General features: G+C 43.1%; 2 protein-coding genes across 23 annotated transcripts in view; one reads left to right on the forward strand and one right to left on the reverse strand.

The window, feature by feature from the left end:
• The window catches only part of TEX14 (testis expressed 14, intercellular bridge forming factor), a 536,718-nt gene that overhangs the window by 237,376 nt on the left and 280,015 nt on the right, over positions 1-19,327 (forward strand). The gene's annotated exons all lie outside the window — the stretch shown is intronic.
• Positions 1-19,327, reverse strand: part of LOC130355950 (uncharacterized) — a 133,969-nt gene that overhangs the window by 73,261 nt on the left and 41,381 nt on the right. The window lies entirely within an intron of this gene.

A 19,327-nucleotide genomic window follows, 5' to 3' on the forward strand; every position in this document is an offset into this window, starting at 1 on the left:
AAATCATTTTAACCGTAAAACGGACTGGTAAAAATATTAAAGATTTATTCAGCATAGAGTACTTGCGGACAACGCGTTATGAGGGGCGGGGCCCCCCTCTTCATCAGGTCCAGTGATTGGCTGGCAGGAGCAATGACGGATTTTATACTTTATTTGCCCGCGAAAAATATATTTGCTATTTTACAAACAATATTAAAAACTCTCGATAAACACAGTTAAATACACATAGGAATTACATAGCATCCAATGTATAAAAGTAAACGTTGTACACTGGGGGAAAGAAGTGTCAGTGAATTATGCGCACAAATTCAGATTCTCAGGTTAGTAGAACATGTAGTGCGATTGCACCTATTTTCTTGGTATCTGTTTGATTGCAAGTGTATGTTTATTCTTGGTGTTCCCGAGTCCGAGGCACGGCAATGATGCAACAGGTATTTGCCTGTCTCGGGGGAAATGGGAAACCATTCAAAGTTTTATGTAAGCCCATCATTTTTTCTTTCTTTTTCTTCTTTCTTTTTTCTCTTTTTTTTTCCACACAGGTTCGGCGTCATGGCGGCATCCCGTGGAAAAGCAGGTAGGAACAAAAATTGAAGGGGACCGAAAATATGTATTAGCGCCAATACAGAGTTCTGTGATTGACAGAATTGTTGCATCCTGGGGAGCGGCAGGTCAAAGTGTGAAGGAGGGTATGAAAATCCCAAAATAAATAATCACTGAAGAATTATATAAAATAGTGTAATAATGTATAGCAGCAGAGATGGTTGGCTGATATAAAAATTTAATTTATAGCAGCAAGGACTATATATATATATATATATATATATATATATATATATAGCAGCGAATTATATGGTATGATAATTTTCAGCAGCAAAGGATTATGTGCTAAAAATTTGCAGCAAGGACAATGGCCCAGATTTATCAAACTGTGTGAGAGAAAAACTGGAGGGATTTTTCCACAGCAACCAATCACAGTTCAGCTTTCACTTTACCAGAGCTCGTTAGCTGAGCTGTGATTGGTTGCTGTAGAAAAATCTCTCCAGTTTTTCTCTCACACAGTTTGATAAATCTCCCCAAATATGTATATATAGCAGTGAATTATATGGTATAATCATTTAGAGCAGCAAAGGATTATGTGCTAAAATTTAAAAATTTTAAACTAGATTATTAGAATATATTATACGACCTCAGGGTGATGTTGAAATGTTCTGTAAATAGAATAAGGGATTTTTGATCTCAGATCGTGGAATAGGGCTAATTCAATTTCGGTAGAAAATACATACTACTGGAATATAAATAGGAATATAACTCTATGTATAAAATGTATATATCTGGGGGCCAGGGGGCCGCGAGGAGGTTAGTAAAAAAATAAATATAAAAATCTGAAAATAAACTTTATGTGGTAAAGAATGGAGTTGGCACCGTCATAAAATCTAAAAAATTACTTCTTTGACCTCATTAAGACCATGAGGCTGTAATGTTGGGAGAGAATAGATCTAGAACATTTCTTTTTTAGCTAACGCTTCGGCTCTATTTGTAAAGTGTATATAATCAGTTGTTATGATGGTAAAATAATTATTACCTTTATGCTCACATTAGGTAATGTGTCTGGATAAGCCACGGTACATGAAATTTATTTTTATATTACATCTATGTTGGTTGAGCATCTGATGTAGCTTTTGTGAGGTCCTCCCCACATATTGTTTCCCACAATGACAGTTAATTAGATATATGATGTAGGAGGATTGGCATGTCATATTATATTTTATAGGAAACATTTTCTTTGTATATGTGCTGCTGAATGTAATACTTTTGTGTTGTATAGTAAGGCCGCACAGACAATTATTCTTTTTACATTTGAAAACTCCCTTTTTCAAAAGGGTCTCAGCTGATTCAGTTTTAGTTTTTCTTTGTCTTCTGAGGCGGCTCGAAGCAACAATATTCCGCAATGAAGGTGCCCTTCTAAATGTTATCCCTGGATTTGCTGGCAGTAGACTCTTCAGGTAGGGGGTCTGAAATTAATATTCCCCAGTGTTTTTTTAGGATTTCTCTTATCTTTTGTTGTCCCGTAGATTAAGTAGTAATAGTAATGAAATTTGTATGAAATGTATTTATTTGTAATTTTGTCTTAGATTTTTTTGTTTTTTTTGGTGGTGTTTTTGGTGGTGTTTCCTCTTTCTTTCCTTTTCTTTTTGTTCTCCATTTTCAGAATTTATTCTAGTATTCACTGACAAGCATTCTTCCTGGGTACGTAATTAGGTTTTTTGATAGGCATCTTCTATTCGTTTTTTAGGATAGCCTTTTTGATGAAACCTTGTTTTTAAAATATTTGCTTGCTTTGTAAACGTATTTATGTCTGTACAGTTTTTCCTAACTCTCCTAAATTGTCCATATGGTATGTTTTGTTTCCATTTCCGATAATGCCTGCTTAAAAAGGGGACATAGCTGTTGGAATCTACAGATTTGAAATAAGTTGTTGTTAGTATTTTATCTTCACAATGAGTCAAGGTGATTTCCCAGTCATTGTTATTGATTTCTTGTACAAATTGTTGTATTGTGTATGGTGCCCTTCCATAGTATAAAAAGATCTATATATCTTCTGTAGATCACAGCATGTTTAAAAAACAGTGGGTTATTAGTTAAAAATTTCTCCTCAAAACATCCCATAAAAAGATTTGCATATAAGGGGGCCACACAGGTCCCCATTGCTGTTCCTTTTATCTGAAGTCATGTATTTCCATTATAAGTTAAAAAAATATTCTTTAAAATAAGCTCAAGACATTCTATTAAAAAAGTGGACTGATCTGATGGGATATTAGGGTCTGCATCTAAATAAGCTTTAGTGCTTGTGATCCCTAGATTATGATTTATATTAGAATATAAATCAGTGACATCCAGTGTCACCAGTAGCATATCTTCTTCCCATTTTATATATTTAATATGGAAATTAGCTGATCCCAATTCTTCAGGAAACTTTGTAGCTTCTGTACATATTCTTGAAGTTTAAGATCTAGGTAGTGTGAAATATTGCAGGTGGTCCTATTTATCCCTGAGATAATAGGTCTTCCAGGGTGGTGTTGTTAATCCTTATGTATTTTTGGTAAATGTTAATAAAAATGGACTGAGGGATTTTGTATATATAAAAACTTTTCTCTTTTTGTTTATTATATTATTTTTCAGAACCATATCTAAAATTGCTAAGATCTTGGATTGTAGCTGGGGAAAGGGATCATTTTTGACATATTCATAGTAGGATATGTCCTCCAGAATTTTACGTGCTTCAATGTCATTGTTATTCTTCAGAGCTTTCAAGGCAGAATGTTCCTTTCTTGTTAGATGCCCCTCCTGGGAGTGGGGTGAAAAAGAATCTGGGAGGTTACTAAAATCTCGAGCTACCAAGTCATAGAAAGTCTGCAACAAATGTCCCTGGCTTCTCACCGGGTAAAACTTGGATTTGGATTTTATTTCTGGATGGACACCTATTATTAATGGTTCCTCACTGGTTGGTTTTTGTGTGTTGTTGTTGGGTAAAGAAAAATGCAGCTGAAGAGTTAACCGGCGGGTAAAATTGATATAGGTGCAATAACAAATAAATTAATATTTCGGGCACTAAGATAGCCCTTTCTGTAAGAGAGATCTTTCTCCTTCATTAAGAATATGCTGTGCTAAATTAAAGATTTTTATTGCAGACTTGTCTTGAGGTGCAGCATCTGTAGAAGGTACTAATGTCTCTTTGGGGCTTTTTCTATGTTTCCTGCTGGTTCCTCCTCTGGTGCCTCTTCTAGTCTTCTTTTTGTGGGCTTTCTGGGATGAAAAAAGTCTGTGATGGTTTTGTTCTTGATCTGACCCGTCCCTAAAAAAGGAAGGGACGGGATAGGATCTGTTAATGGGGTTCTTTCTGATTCCTGAGGCTCTGGAGGCTGTGTTGTATGGGGGGAGTCACCTTCTTTCTGCACATTCTGTATAGGGTGGCTGATGTCCACTAGTGTAGCTGTATTATTCTTGGGAGAAGGAAGAATATTGCTAATGTTCGGATGATGTATTTCAGCACGGATGGTGATAGAATGGGTGGTATTAGTGTTATTGGTAATTGGTATTATAAAGGGAACTGCCGCTTCTGTTGCCGCTGGAGAATTGTCGATAAGTAGCGGACCTTGTATTCCAGGTGGGGTAGGTGAAGTACTAAGATCATGTACAGTGAATAAGGATTCTTCCAGATAATGGTAGGGTTTGATAGGGAAAGGGGATAAATGTAGTACTGTAGGAGTGACATTTTCTACTTAAAAGATATTTTCTTTCAAATGATCTTTTGTATTTAGGTGGGAATTTTTGGGGTGTGATAATTTTGTTCAGTCTTTTTTTCTTCTATGTTGGTAATATCTCTGTTTATTGTATGCTTTGGTCCTCTTTGCTTCCTGTGCTGCTATATGGAGATATGTTATATTTATATACAGTCTTCTTACCTTAATCTGCCCCTCTTCCTAGCGGTCTGGGAGCCCTGGGATAGATATGTGGACTGACAGCCTCCTTAATTGTCTAACACCCCCTACACATCCCCTCCCTTACCCCCCACCCCCCCTTGTTTGTTGTGTCTTTCATTTGTTGTCTATAGTTCGTCTTTGTCTTGTCTGTCTGATGTGTTGTAGTTTATTACCTATTTGTGCCTACTGCTTGATAGCGTGGTACGATCCTGGAGGAATCTAGTTCCCTAATTTGCTAAATTTACAGCTCACGATCTCTGGGAATGTTTGTACTGTATGATGCTGTTGGTGGCACTTCTTTTGTGTTTTCTAATTTCTGTATTTTAAAACTTTAATAGAAATTTACAGTTGGGAAAAAAACAAATAGAGCTGAAGCGTTAGCTAAAAAAGAAATCGTCTGTATCTATTCTTTCCCAACATTACAGCCTCATGGTCTTAATGAGGTCAAAGAAGTAATTTTTTAGATTTTATAACGGTGCCAACTCCATTCTTTACCACATATAGTTTATATTCAGATTTTTATATTTATTTTTTACTAACCTCCTCGGGGCCCCTGACCCCCAGATATATACATTTTATACATAGTTATATTCCTATTTATATTCCAGTATTATGTATTTTCTACCAAAATCAAAACTGTCTACCACTCCTCTGAATTAGCCCTATTCCATGATCTGAGACCATACAGAACATTTCAACATCACCCTGGGGTCGTATAATATATTCTAATAATATATTTTAAAATTTTAGCACATAATCCTTTGCTGCTCTAAATTATTATACCATATAATTCGCTGCTATATATACATATTGTTCTTGCTGCTAATTTTAGCACATAATCCTTTGCTGCTGTAAATTATCATACCATATAATTCGCTGTACAGTACAGACCAAAAGTTTGGACACACCTTCTCATTTAGAGTTTTCTTTATTTTCATGACTATGAAAATTGTAGATTCACACTGAAGGCATCAAAACTATGAATTAACACATGTGGAATTATAGACATAACAAAAAATTGTGAAACAACTGAAAATATGTTATATTCTAGGTTGTTCAAAGTAGCCACCTTTTGCTTTGATTACTGCTTTGCACACTCTTTGCATTCTCTTGTTCAGCTTCAAGAGGTAGTCACCTGAAATGGTTTTCACTTCACAGGTGTGCTGGTGTGGAGGAGGAGGTGTGATGGTGTAAGGGTGCTTTGCTGGTGACACTGTTGGGGATTTATTCAAAATTGAAGGCATACTGAACCAGCATGGCTACCACAGCATCTTGCAGTGGCATGCTATTCCATCCGGTTTGCGTTTAGTTGGACCATCATTTATTTTTCAACAGGACAATGACCCCAAACACACCACCAGGCTGTGTAAGGGCTATTTGACCAAGAAGGAGAGTGATGGGGCGCTGTGCCAGATGACCTGGCCTCCACAGTCACCGGACCTGAACCCAATCGAGATGGTTTGGGGTGAGCTGGACCTCAGAGTGAAGGCAAGAGGGCCAACAAGTTCTAAGCATCTCTGGGAACTCCTTCAAGACTGTTGGAAGACCATTTCAGGTGACTACCTCTTGAAGCTCGTCAAGAGAATGCCAAGAGTGTGCAAAGCAGTAATCAAAGCAAAAGGTGGCTACAACCTAGAATATGACATATTTTCACACTTTTTTGTTATGTATATAATTCCACATGTGTTAATTCATAGTTTTGATGCCTTCAGTGTGAATCTACAATTTTCATAGTCATGAAAATAAAGAAAACTCTGAATGAGAAGGTGTGTCCAAACTTTTGGTCTGTACTGTATATATATATATATATAAATATCTATCTATATATATATATATATATATATATATTAATATATATTTTGTCCTTACTGCTGTAAATTAAATTATGATATCAGCCAACCATGTGCTGCCATATGCAGATACATTATTATACCATATAATTTGCTGCTAAATACATTATATCTATGTACTGCCCTCGCTGCTATAAATTGTCATTATTATATAATATAATCCTGTGCTGCTATATGATATCTTATATTTATATACTGTCTTCATACCTTAATCTGCCGCTCCATGAGATGCGGCCACATTGACTATTTTCTTCATATAATCTTGCCACTATAATTATATTATGTAATCATGTTATCACGATTCGGCTCACAGGTTGTGGATCCACTGTGTCAGCGAGGGATTGGCGTGGACCGTGCTGGTGGACCGGTTCTAAGAGGCTACTGGTTTTCACCAGAGCCCGCCGCAAAGCGGGATGGTCTTGCTGCGGCAGTAGCAACCAGGTCGTATCCACTAGCAACGGCTCAACCTCGCTGACTGCTGAGAAGGCGTGGGACAGAAGGACTAGGCAGAGGCAAGGTCAGACGTAGCAGAAGGTCGGGGGCAGGCGGCAAGGTTCGTAGTCAAGATGGATAGCAGAAGTTCAGGTAACACAGGCTTTGGACACACTAAACGCTTTCACTGGCACAAGGCAACAAGATCCGGCAAGGGAGTGCAGGGGCAGTGAGCAGATATAGTCTGGGAGCAGGTGGAAGCCAATTAAGCTAATTGGGCCAGGCACCAATCATTGGTGCACTGGCCCTTTAAGTCTCAGAGAGCTGGCGCGCGCGCGCCCTAGAGAGCGGAGCCGCGCGCGCCAGCACATGACAGCAGGGGACCGGGACGGGTAAGTGACCTGGGATGCGATTCGCGAGCGGGCGCGTCCCGCTGTGCGAATCGCATCCCCGACGGCCATGACAGTGCAGCGCTCCCGGTCAGCGGGACTGACCGGGGCGCTGCGGGGAGAGAGACGCCGTGAGCGCTCCGGGGAGGAGCGGGGACCCGGAGCGCTAGGCGTAACAGTACCCCCCCCCCCCCTTAGGTCTCCCCCTTTCTTTTTCCGGTAACTGCCTCCCCTGGGATGAGGACACCGGGAAAGAATGGAGGGTTTCCTCAACGGCAGGCAGTACAGCAGGAGTGGGAATGGGGAGGGAGGGCAGAGGGCGAAGCCTGGCACGGGGCAGTGTGTCACCAGGACGGGGGCCATGAGGAGGCACTGAGGCTTGCCTGACGGGACTGGGAGGGGGGGAGAGGCACTTCCTATGGCAGGCAGAGTCCCAGTTCTTGATCTCCCCGGTGGTCCAGTCAAGGGTGGGAGAATGAAGCCGGAGCCATGGCAGACCGAGGAGGACCTCAGAGGTACAGTTGGGAAGGACGAAGAACTCGATCACTTCGTGATGGGGTCCAATATACATCAGGAGGGGTTCTGTGCGGTAACGTACGGTGCAATCCAAACTGACTCCGTTGACCGCGGAAATGTAGAGCGGCTTGACGAGACGGGTCACCGGGATGCGGAATTTATTCACCAACGAATCCCGAATAAAATTCCCAGAGGCACCAGAGTCCAAGCAGGCCACGGCTGAGAGGGAGGAGTTGGCTGAAGGAGAAATCCGCACGGGCACCGTGAGACGTGGAGAAGCAGACTTAGAACCAAGAGACGCCACACCCACATGAGCTGGGTGCGTGCGTGCGTTTCCCAGACGTGGAGGACGAATAGGGCAATCCACCAAGAAATGCTCGGTACTGGCACAGTACAGACAAAGATTTTCTTCCCTACGGCGATTCCTCTCTTCCTGGGTCAGGCGAGACCGATCCACTTGCATGGCCTCCTCGGCGGGAGGCCCAGGCGTAGATTGCAACGGATACTGTGGGAGAGGTGCCCAGAGATCTAAGTCTTTTTCCTGGCGGAGCTCTTGGTGTCGCTCAGAAAAACGCATGTCAATGCGGGTAGCCAAATGGATGAGTTCTTGCAGGTTGGCAGGAATCTCTCGTGCGGCCAGTACATCCTTGATGCGACTGGATAGGCCTTTTTTAAAGGTCGCGCAGAGAGCCTCGTTATTCCATGATAACTCGGAAGCAAGAGTACGAAATTGGATGGCGTACTCGCCCACTGAAGAATTACCCTGGACCAGGTTCAACAGGGCAGTCTCGGCAGAAGAAGCTCGGGCTGGCTCCTCGAAGACACTCCGGAGTTCAGCGAAGAAGGACTGGACTGTGGCTGTGGCAGGATCATTGCGGTCCCAGAGCGGTGTGGCCCAAGACAAGGCCTTTCCTGAAAGAAGGCTTGCTACGAACGCCACCTTAGACCGTTCTGTAGGAAACAAGTCCGACAACATCTCCATATGCAGGGAACACTGAGACAAAAATCCACGGCAGAGTTTAGAGTCCCCATCAAATTTGTCCGGCAGGGACAAGCGGAGGCTAGGAGCGGCCACTCGCTGCGGAGGAGGTGCAGGAGCTGGCGGAGGAGATGGTTGCTGCTGTAGCAGAGGCAGAAGTTGCTGTAACATGGCGGTCAACTGCGACAGCTGCTGTCCTTGTTGGTCAATCTGCTGCGATTGCTGAGCGACCACCGTGGGAAGGTCAGCGAGACTTGGCAGCGGCACCTCAGCGGGATCCATGGCCGGATCTACTATCACGATTCGGCTCACAGGTTGTGGATCCACTGTGTCAGCGAGGGATTGGCGTGGACCGTGCTGGTGGACCGGTTCTAAGAGGCTACTGGTTTTCACCAGAGCCCGCCGCAAAGCGGGATGGTCTTGCTGCGGCAGTAGCAACCAGGTCGTATCCACTAGCAACGGCTCAACCTCGCTGACTGCTGAGAAGGCGTGGGACAGAAGGACTAGGCAGAGGCAAGGTCAGACGTAGCAGAAGGTCGGGGGCAGGCGGCAAGGTTCGTAGTCAAGATGGATAGCAGAAGTTCAGGTAACACAGGCTTTGGACACACTAAACGCTTTCACTGGCACAAGGCAACAAGATCCGGCAAGGGAGTGCAGGGGCAGTGAGCAGATATAGTCTGGGAGCAGGTGGAAGCCAATTAAGCTAATTGGGCCAGGCACCAATCATTGGTGCACTGGCCCTTTAAGTCTCAGAGAGCTGGCGCGCGCGCGCCCTAGAGAGCGGAGCCGCGCGCGCCAGCACATGACAGCAGGGGACCGGGACGGGTAAGTGACCTGGGATGCGATTCGCGAGCGGGCGCGTCCCGCTGTGCGAATCGCATCCCCGACGGCCATGACAGTGCAGCGCTCCCGGTCAGCGGGACTGACCGGGGCGCTGCGGGGAGAGAGACGCCGTGAGCGCTCCGGGGAGGAGCGGGGACCCGGAGCGCTAGGCGTAACACATGTGCATCTATACCTTCAATAGCAAAATCCCTAAGTTATATTCTGCCCTTAACGCCGTGAAATGAGGCCATAACGTATTCTGAAAACAATAAATCTCTGCTGCTATACATTATTACACTACAATATATAATTCTTCAGTGATTATTTATTTTGGGATTTTCATACCCTCCTTCACACTTTGACCTGCCGCTCCCCAGGATGCGGCCACAACGATTCTGTCAATCACAGAACTCTGTATTGCCGCTAAGACATATTTTCGGTCTCCTTCTATTTTTGTTCCTACCTGCTTTTCCACGGGATGCGGCCATGACGCCGAACCTGTGTGGAAAAAAAAAGAGAAAAAAGAAAGAACTCGGGAACACAGAGAATAAACATACACTTGCAATCAAACAGATACCAATAACATAGGTGCAATCGCACTACATGTTCTACTAACCTGAGAATCTGAATTTGTGCGCATAATTCACTGACACTTCTTTCCCCCAGTGTACGAAGTTTACTTTTATACATTGGATGCTATGAAATTCCTATGTGTATTTAACTGTGTTTATCAAGAGAGTTTTTAATATTGTTTGCAAAATGGCAAATATATTTTTCCCCGGCAAATACGGTATAAAATCCGTCATTACTCCTACCAGCCAATCACTAAAGCTGATGAAGAGGGGGTCCCGCCCCTTGAAATGCGTTGTCCACAAGTATCCTATGCTGAATAAATCTTTTTTATTTTTACCAGTCTGTTTTATGGTTAAAATGATTTATTCTCCCTCTGAGAAGACATCCTTTTTCTAGCTGTGCCCGCAGCATCTTTGACTCCGAACCTTTTAGCGTCAGAAGGACAGGTGTGATGCCGGCTGCACTCAAGATCTACTAAGCCATTTTTTGTTGGCTATATGCGCAGATTGATGTTGTGCCCACAGTACAACACATCCAGGTGAGCGTACCCCACTAAAGCACACCACTCACCCAGTTAAAGGGAATAACGTCACATGGTTGCGCTTTTCTTTTTCTGTTTCTTTTGTTTTTCTGAAAACGCACCTATTTACTAAAATATTAAAGACATGGCTCTCCATAGCACAGTAAACCCACAACTAGCTAAGTACAAGTACATCCACTACTCAGAGTCCTTTATGTAGCCCCACATAAAGAAGTTGTGGGGTGTTAGATCTGGCAATTGTGGAGGCCAGTGCAACATTAGTGATTTGTTGTTTCCAGTGTGGCTTATCCAAGAAGTAGAGTTTCATTCAGGTATCGCTAAACATCCTAATAGAAAAGTGAAGGTGTACCATTCTGCTGCCAGACTGCTTTTGGCAGATTTTCCTCTCTCTGAGGGATAAGCAATTCCTTGCCCATTGACAGCATATTTTGCAAAAAAAGAAGGGATCATAGATATTGTACCTGCTCATTGCACCAAATTTTTTTTCAGGGCTCACAATACGGTAAATGTGACATGCAGTCTTTATTCTATGGGTCAGTAAAATTCCAATGATACCAAACTTGGATAGTTTTTATTTAGTTTAAGGTGAAAAAAAAAATTGAAAACTCGAAAAATAAAAATAAAATGTTTGTGTAATACCATGTTCTGACCCCTATAACTTTTTTTTATTACCTCCTACATGTTAGGGTTTATTTTTTCCACCATGAGCTGTAGTTTTTAATGGTTTAACTTTTTTTTGGGAGCTATTGTGACCAAAATTCAGTTTGTAATTATTTTATGTTTACGCCTTTCACCATACAGGATCAGGAACATCGTAATTTAATAGTTCGTACAGTTAGGCAGGCAACGATACCAAATATGTTTGTTTATTTTCTTTTACAATTTTTTTTTTAAAATGGGAAATGGGGGTAATTAGAATTTTTATTAGAGTGGTGTTTTTTTATATTTAAAAAAATATATACTTTTCTTTATAAATGTAAACATTCTGTATAAATTATAAGCCATCATTAAATAGCTTACATAGATCAATGTAATGCTGTTGCATTACATTGATCTATGTTTTTGGAACCTGATTGCTAAGGGCTGTCAGATACAAAAACTTTTTATATGTTGTACATCTTGGCAAAACATTAAAGGGGTATTCCAGGAATTTTTTTTATTTGACTATGCTATAGGGGCTGTAAAGTTAGTGTAGTTCATAATATAGTGTCTTTATCTGTGTGTGACGGTTTTCTCACAATTCTTCTGTGATTTTCACCCCACTATTTTTTTAACAGCATACAAAATGCACAAAATGTTGTCTCCGATTTTTCCCAGCTTGCAATGCGGCCGAGATCTGACTCACTAGTCAGCTGATGACAGGGAGCCTGTCTGCTTCAATGGGTGGAGGGATCGCTTGGTGGGAGAGAGATCAACTGCAACTAATGCAACAGCTGTAGGCACACTGATTGAAAACCACAGGTCTTTTGTTTCAATGGGTGGGGTGGCTGATGTGTGGGAGGGAGGAAAATGGAATTGTGGGATTTGTAGTAAAAAAAAAGAAAAGTCAAACAGGAAATAAAACTTCACAAAAAGCTAGCCACAGTGTTATGGTAATAGCCATTTAGCCCCAAGACAAGCACAGATCCTTCATAATCATGTCCATTACTGCCTGTTAGGTACGTACTAAAATCACCTCATGGTGGATAACCCCTTTAACTTTTTTAATATACTTCATAAGAAAATTTTGATTCCTTTTTATAGAAATAATGGCTTATAAAATCATGGCTTTGTTTAAATGAAGCACAGGCATGGGCAAAGTCCAGTAAGGGAGGGTGGGCTAGCACTCCTCTGTTCTCTCTCCTGTCTGATAGGACTCCTCTGTGCTCTCCTGTCTGATAGTACTCCTCTGTGCTCTCTCCTGTCTGATAGCACTCCTCTGTGCTCTCCTGTCTGATAGTACTCCTCTGTGCTCTCTCCTGTCTGATAGGACTCCTCTGTGCTATCTCCTGTCTGATAGTACTCCTCTGTGCTCTCTCCTGTCTGATAGGACTCCTGTGTGTTCTCTCCTGTCTGATAGTACTCCTATGTGCTCTCTCCTGTTTGATAGCACTCCTCTGTGCTCTCTCCTGTCTGATAGTTCTCCTCTATGCTCTCTCCTATCTGATAGCACTCCTCTGTGCTCTCTCCTGTGAGATAGTACTCCTCTGTGATCTCTCTTGTCTATTAGCACAGAGGAGTCCTATCAGACAGACCACAGTGGAGTACTATCAGACAGGAGTGATCACAGAGGAGTACTATAAGACAGAGCACCGAGGAGTACTATCTCCTGTCTGATAGCATTCCTTTGTGCCCTTTCCTGTCTGATAGAACTCCTCATTGCTCTCTCCTCTCTGATAGGACTCCTCTGTTCTCTCTCCTGTCTTATAGGACTCCTCTGTGCTCTCTCCTGTCTGATAGTACTCCTCAGTGATCTCTCCTGATAGTACTCCTCTGTGCTCTCTCCTGTCTGATGTGACTCCTTCTCTTCAGAGCATTGTAGTTCGCCCGCAGTGCATCTTACTCATGGGGTATTTCCATACTGAGTGAAAACATTTTTTTTTCATTTACACATCCGACTTTAACGAAAAGTCGTCAAACACCTGTGGGGTGTTAAGGCTCAAGGGACCCCTTGTTACGTGCCTTGAGGGGTGCAGTTTCCAAAATGGTATGCCATGTGGGGGTTTTTCTGCTGTTCTGGCACCTTAGGGGCTTCCTAAATTTGACAGGCCCCGCAAAAACCATTTCAGAAAAACTCACTCTCCAAAATCCCATTGTCGCTCTTTCCCTTCTGAGCCCTCTACTGCGCCCGCTGAACACTTGACATACACATATGAGGTATTTCCCTACTCGAGAGAAATTGGGTAACAAGTTTTGAGAGGATTTTTCTCCTTTTACCCCTTGTAAAATTTGGAAAATTGGAAAAATTCTAATCTTGAAAATTTTGTGAAAAATTGGAAAATTGCTGCTGAACTTTGAAGCCCTCTGATGTCTTCCAAAAGTAAAAACATGTAAATTTTATGATGCAAACTTAAAGTAGACATATTGGCCCTCATTTACTAAAGTTCATCCGACTCTTTTTCTCGGTTATTGCGCCAAAATTTTAGTCGCAACGTCTGTGCGACTATTTATGCAACCAAATTTTTGTCGCACAATCGACACTTTAGGAAACACTCTGAGTGGTTTTTTTTCACTCTGAAGTGGGCGTATTTTATGCAAAAATGGCCGTTTTGACGACAAAAAACAAAAAATACTCAGAGTAAAAGTGTGAGTTTGCCTCACACAATAACCGACAGCCAAGAGGCTGAGGGAAATTCCAAAAATAGAGTGATTTCTATCAAGGGACTGTTTACCATTGTGTTTTGTGTGAAATTAACTTGTTTTATAATCTCGGTGGAACCTTCCTGGTCTTTCTATCTACTCACAGGTTTGTTGTTTTAGAACCTGAAAACATTTTGTACTGTTCAACACTTATGAATAAAATATTGAATGCTTTTGTGATAGTTAATGTTTATATATCTTTTTTTGTTTTTAACACATTTGCAATATTAGGTTTAAATCAATTTAACACCCAAACTGATAAACAAGGATAATTGTTTGAAAAATTATAACACATGAATACTTTTGATTCATACATTTTTTTTTTAAACAAACAATTCTAAACCATTTTGACTCACACAACTAATTTCTTTAGCTCGGAGTTTGTGCGACACAATTGACTAGTGCGACACAAAAAAACGTGCAACACAAAAATAACCGAGGTGCGACAGAATAGTAAATAAGCCTAAAAAAAAGACGATTGATATTGAAAGCACTCCACAATAAACAGTCCACTTTTAGTAAATGAGGGCCATTGTATTTGTGAATCAAAATATAATTTATTTGGAGTGTCTATTTCCCTTACAACCAGAGAGCTTCAAAGTTAGAAAAATGCTAAATTTTCATTTTTTCCAAAACATTTTGGAATTTTTCACCAAGAAATTATGCAAGTATCGACAAAATTTTACCACTAACATAAAGTAGAATATGTCACGAAAAAACAACCTCGGAATCAGAATGAAAAGTAAAAGCATCCCTGAGTTATTAAAGGGGTTCTCCAGTGCTTACACATCTTTTCCCCTATCCAAAGGATAGGGGATAAGATGCCTGATCGCGGGAGTCCCGCCGCTGGGGATCCCTGGGATCATGCACGCAGCACCCCGTTTGTAATCAGGCCCCAGAGCGTGTTCGCTCCCGCACTGATTACAGGCGACCACCGGGCCGGCGGCGTGTGACGTCACGCCTCTGCCCCTCAATGCAAACCTACGAGAGGGGGCGTCATAGCTATCACGCCCCCTCCCGTAGGCTTGCATTGAGGAGCGGAGCGTGAAGTCACACGGGGGCGGAGGCGTGAAGTCACACGCTGCCGGCCCGGTGGTCGCCTGTAATCAGTCTCGGAGCGAACGCGCTCCGGGGACTGATTACAAACGGGGTGCCGCATGCATGATCCCGCGGGTCCCCAGCGGTGGGACTCCCGCGATCAGGCATTTTATCCTCTATCCTTTGAATAGGGGAAAAGATGTGTAAGCACCGGAGAACCCCTTTAATGCTAGAAGTGACAGTGGTCAGATGTGCAAAAAAACGCTCTGGTCCTTAACCCCTTAATGACGCAGGACGTGTATTTACGTCCTGCGCCGGCTCCCGCGATATGAAGCGGGATCGCGCCGCGATCCTGCATCATATCGCGTCGGTCCCGGCGCTCATCAATGGCCAGGACCCGCGGCTAATACCACACATCGCCGATCGCGGCGATGTGCGGTATTAACTCTTCAGAAGCGGCGGTCAGCTTTGAGATCCAGGCAGGAGCAGTCAAGCGCCGATAACACTGATCACAGGCGTGGTAATACGGCGATGTGCGGTATTAACCCTTTAGAAGCGGCAGTCAAAGCTGACCGCCGCTTCTAAGGTGAAAGTGAAAGTGACCCGGCTGCTCAGTCGGGCTGTTCGGGACCGCCGCGGTGAAATCGCGGCGTCCCAAACAGCTGACCGGACACCGGGAGGGCCCTTACCTGCCTCCTCGGTGTCCGATCGACGAATGACTGCTCTGTGCCTGAGATCCAGGCAGGAGCAGTCAAGCGCCGATAACACTGATCACAGGCGTGTTAATACGGCGATGTGCAGTATTAACCCTTTAGAAGCGGCGGTCAAAGCTGACCGCCGCTTCTAAAGTGAAAGTGAAAGTGACCCGGCTGCTCAGTCGGGCTGTTCAGGACCGCCGCGGTGAAATCGTGGCGTCCCGAACAGCTGACCGGACACCGGGAGGGCCCTTACCTGCCTCCTCGGTGTCCGATCGACGAATGACTGCTCCGTGCCTGAGATCCAGGCAGGAGCAGTCAAGCACTGATAACACTGATCACAGGCGTGTTAATACACGCCTGTGATCTGTGTAAAACATCAGTGTGTGCAGTGTTATAGGTCCCTATGGGACCTATAACACTGCAAAAAAAATGTAAAAAAAAAAGTGTTAATAAAGGTCATTTAACTCCTTCCCTAATAAAAGTTTGAATCACCCCCCTTTTCCCATAAAAAAATTAAAACAGTGTAAAAAAAAAAAATAAACAAACATATGTGGTATCGCCGCGTGCGTAAATGTCCGAACTATAAAAATATATAATTAATTAAGCCGCACAGTCAATGGCGTACGCGCAAAAAAATTCCAAAGTCCAAAAAAGCGTATTTTGGTCACTTTTTATACCATTAAAAAAGGAATAAAAAGTGATCAAAAAGTCCGATCAAAACAAAAATCATACCAATAAAAACTTGAGTTCTCATACCACCCTGTATGTGGAAAAATAAAAAAGTTAAAGGGGTCAGAAGATGACATTTTTAAACGTATAAATTTTCCTGCATGTAGTTATGATTTTTTCCAGAAGTGCGACAAAATCAAACCTATATAAGTAGGGTATCATTTTAACCGTATGGACCTACAGAATAATGATAAGGTGTAATTTTTACCGAAATATGCACTGCGTAGAAACGGAAGCCCCCAAAAGTTACAAAATGGCGTTTTTTTATTTTATTTTGTCGCACACTGATTTTTTTTCCGTTTCGCCGTGCATTTTTGGGTAAAATGACTAATGTCACTGCAAAGTAGAATTGGCGACGCAAAAAATAAGCCATAATATGGATTTTTAGGTGGAAAATTGAAAGGGTTATGATTTTTAAAAGGTAAGATGGAAAAAGCGAAAGTGCAAAAACGCAAAAACCCTGAGTCCTTAAGGGGTTAAAGGGGTAGTCCTGTGGAAGGCTTTTTTTTTCAACTTTGGTTCAACTGGTGCCAGAAAGTTAAACAGATTTGTAAATCACTTCTATTAACCCCTTAACGACAATGAACGTAAATGTACGTCAAGGTGACGTGGTACTTAACGCACCTTGACGTACATTTATGCGCCGCCATGATCGTGAGCACCAGAGCGGTGCTCGCGTCATGCCCGGCAGGTCCCGGCTGCTATCAGCCTGTAATGGCGGACATCCGTGATCGCGCGGATGTCCGCCATTAACCCCCTCAGATGCCGTGATCAATACAGATTCGATCATCCAGCATGGTGGCCGGAGGTCCCCTCACCTGGCTCCGGCTGTCTCCCGGGGTCTTCTGCTCTGGTCTGAGATCGAGCAGACCAGAGCAGAAGATGACCGGTAATACTGAACAGTGCTATGACCTATACATAGCAATGCACAGTATAAGCAATCAACTGATTGCAATAAATAGTCCCCTATGGGGACATAAAAAGTGTAAAAAAAAAAAAAAAAATTAAAAATTAAAAATAAAAAAATTTGGAAATATAAGAGAGTTATGGCGAGGAGGAAAAAACGAAAATGCAAAAATAAAATTGGTCTGGTCCTTAAGGCCAAAATGGGCCTGGTCCTTAAGGGGTTAACAAATCTTAATCCTTCCAGTACTTTTTAGGGGCTGTATAGTAAAGTGAAATCCAAAGAAGAAATGCATTTCCTCTGATGTCGTGACCACACTGCTGTCTGCTGACCTCTGCTGTCCATTTTAGGAACTGTCCAGAGCAGGAGAAAATCCCCATAGCAAACATATGCTGCTCTGAACAGTTCCTAAAATGGACAGCAGAGGTCAGCAGAGAGCACTGTGGTCATGACATCAGAGGAAATGCATTTATTTTTTGGATGTCCCTTTGTATACAGCCCCTACAAAGTACTGGAAGATTAAGATTTTTTAATAGAAGTGATTTACAAATCTGTTTAACTTTCTGGCACCAGTTGATTTAAAAAAAAAGTTTTCGGGGGCGCATGCGCGCGGCTCGATGGTGAGGACGCTTCTCCCGTGAGCTCCGCGCCACCGCAGGGAATATAGCTATATAAGTGCCGTCTTACCGGCTCCACGGAGGCGAAATCTTCCGCACTGCTAGCCCACATGGCCAACCAAGATCCCCAGCGATCTGGGATCTCTCCGAGGTCGTTGTCCCAGACCATACCCGAAATATTCCGGACGGGTCCGAAATCTAAAATGGCGCCGACCCCAACACAGGCTCCCTGCCAGGAGGCGCCTGAGGAGGAGAGCATAGCTGATACTCCCCAGATAGAAGACACCACACCGGATCCCCTCACACCTGCTGACATGTACCGTACCATACAAGGTATGTTCAAAACTGAACTTTCGAGGGCGGTGGCTGACTTTACCAAACAAATTGGGGACCTAGGTCAAAGAATAGCGGACTTGGAGATTAAGACAGATTATATAGTTGACGCTCTGACCTCAGAGCGCCAAACCAGTGCGGACCATGCCGAACGCCTGGATCTCTTGGAGCTAAAAATTGAGGATCTGGAGAATAGGTCCCGTAGGGCCAACATAAGAATACGGGGCTTACCGGAGTCCCACACTGACCTCCAGCAGGTGGCCACTAACCTTTTCAAAGCACTTTTACCTCAGGCGGACCCCACTTTGTTTCGCATGGACCGCATCCATAGGGCCCTGGCTCGCCCTAAAACGCCAGACACCCCCCGAGATGTTGTTCTCCGTCTACATTATCCAGAGGCCCGTGACCGCTTACTCCAGGCTGCACGTAATATTGAGCCCCTGCCGGGGTTACCCTCCTCAGTTCATATGTATGCTGACCTAGCTCCATCAACGCTAGAGAGGAGGAGGCATATGCGCCCCATCACGCTTGCTCTACAAAAAGCACAAGTGCGCTATAGGTGGGGGTTCCCCTTCAATCTGCAATTCCAGTTCCGTTCTACATTTTACACAGTGCGTACACCGCAGGAAGCTATGGAGATTCTAAAAAAGGAAAATATACCTTGTGAGGAATCTGTGCCTCTACCACAGCGGCTGTCTAAAATCAGGAAGACGTGGCAAAGGATGGACTCTCCCTACAAACGTCACCGACCTCTCCACCAGCCTCCAGGATGATCATTCACGACTGTTTACTTTTTTAAAATTTCTTTTCTCTCTTGCCTAATGGCTGTTGATTTTGGGACGCTACCCTGAATGTCGTAGGACTGTTATGTTCCAAGTCTTTCTCTTACACTGTTGGAGGCCTATTTATTCCATTTTTATTCCATTTTTATTCATTTATTTTCCTTTTTTTTTGTTTTGTTTATTTATTTATATATATATTTTTTTTTTATGGAGCTGCCGCTCATTTATGCTCCTGTTTTCTTGCAGGGACTGTTTTCTTCTTTTGGTCCAAAGTGCATGGGACTACTACAGGAAACTGTTCTCT

The sequence above is a fragment of the Hyla sarda genome, chromosome 2, assembly GCF_029499605.1.
Source record: "Hyla sarda isolate aHylSar1 chromosome 2, aHylSar1.hap1, whole genome shotgun sequence".
In the NCBI taxonomy this organism is placed as follows: domain Eukaryota; kingdom Metazoa; phylum Chordata; class Amphibia; order Anura; family Hylidae; genus Hyla; species Hyla sarda.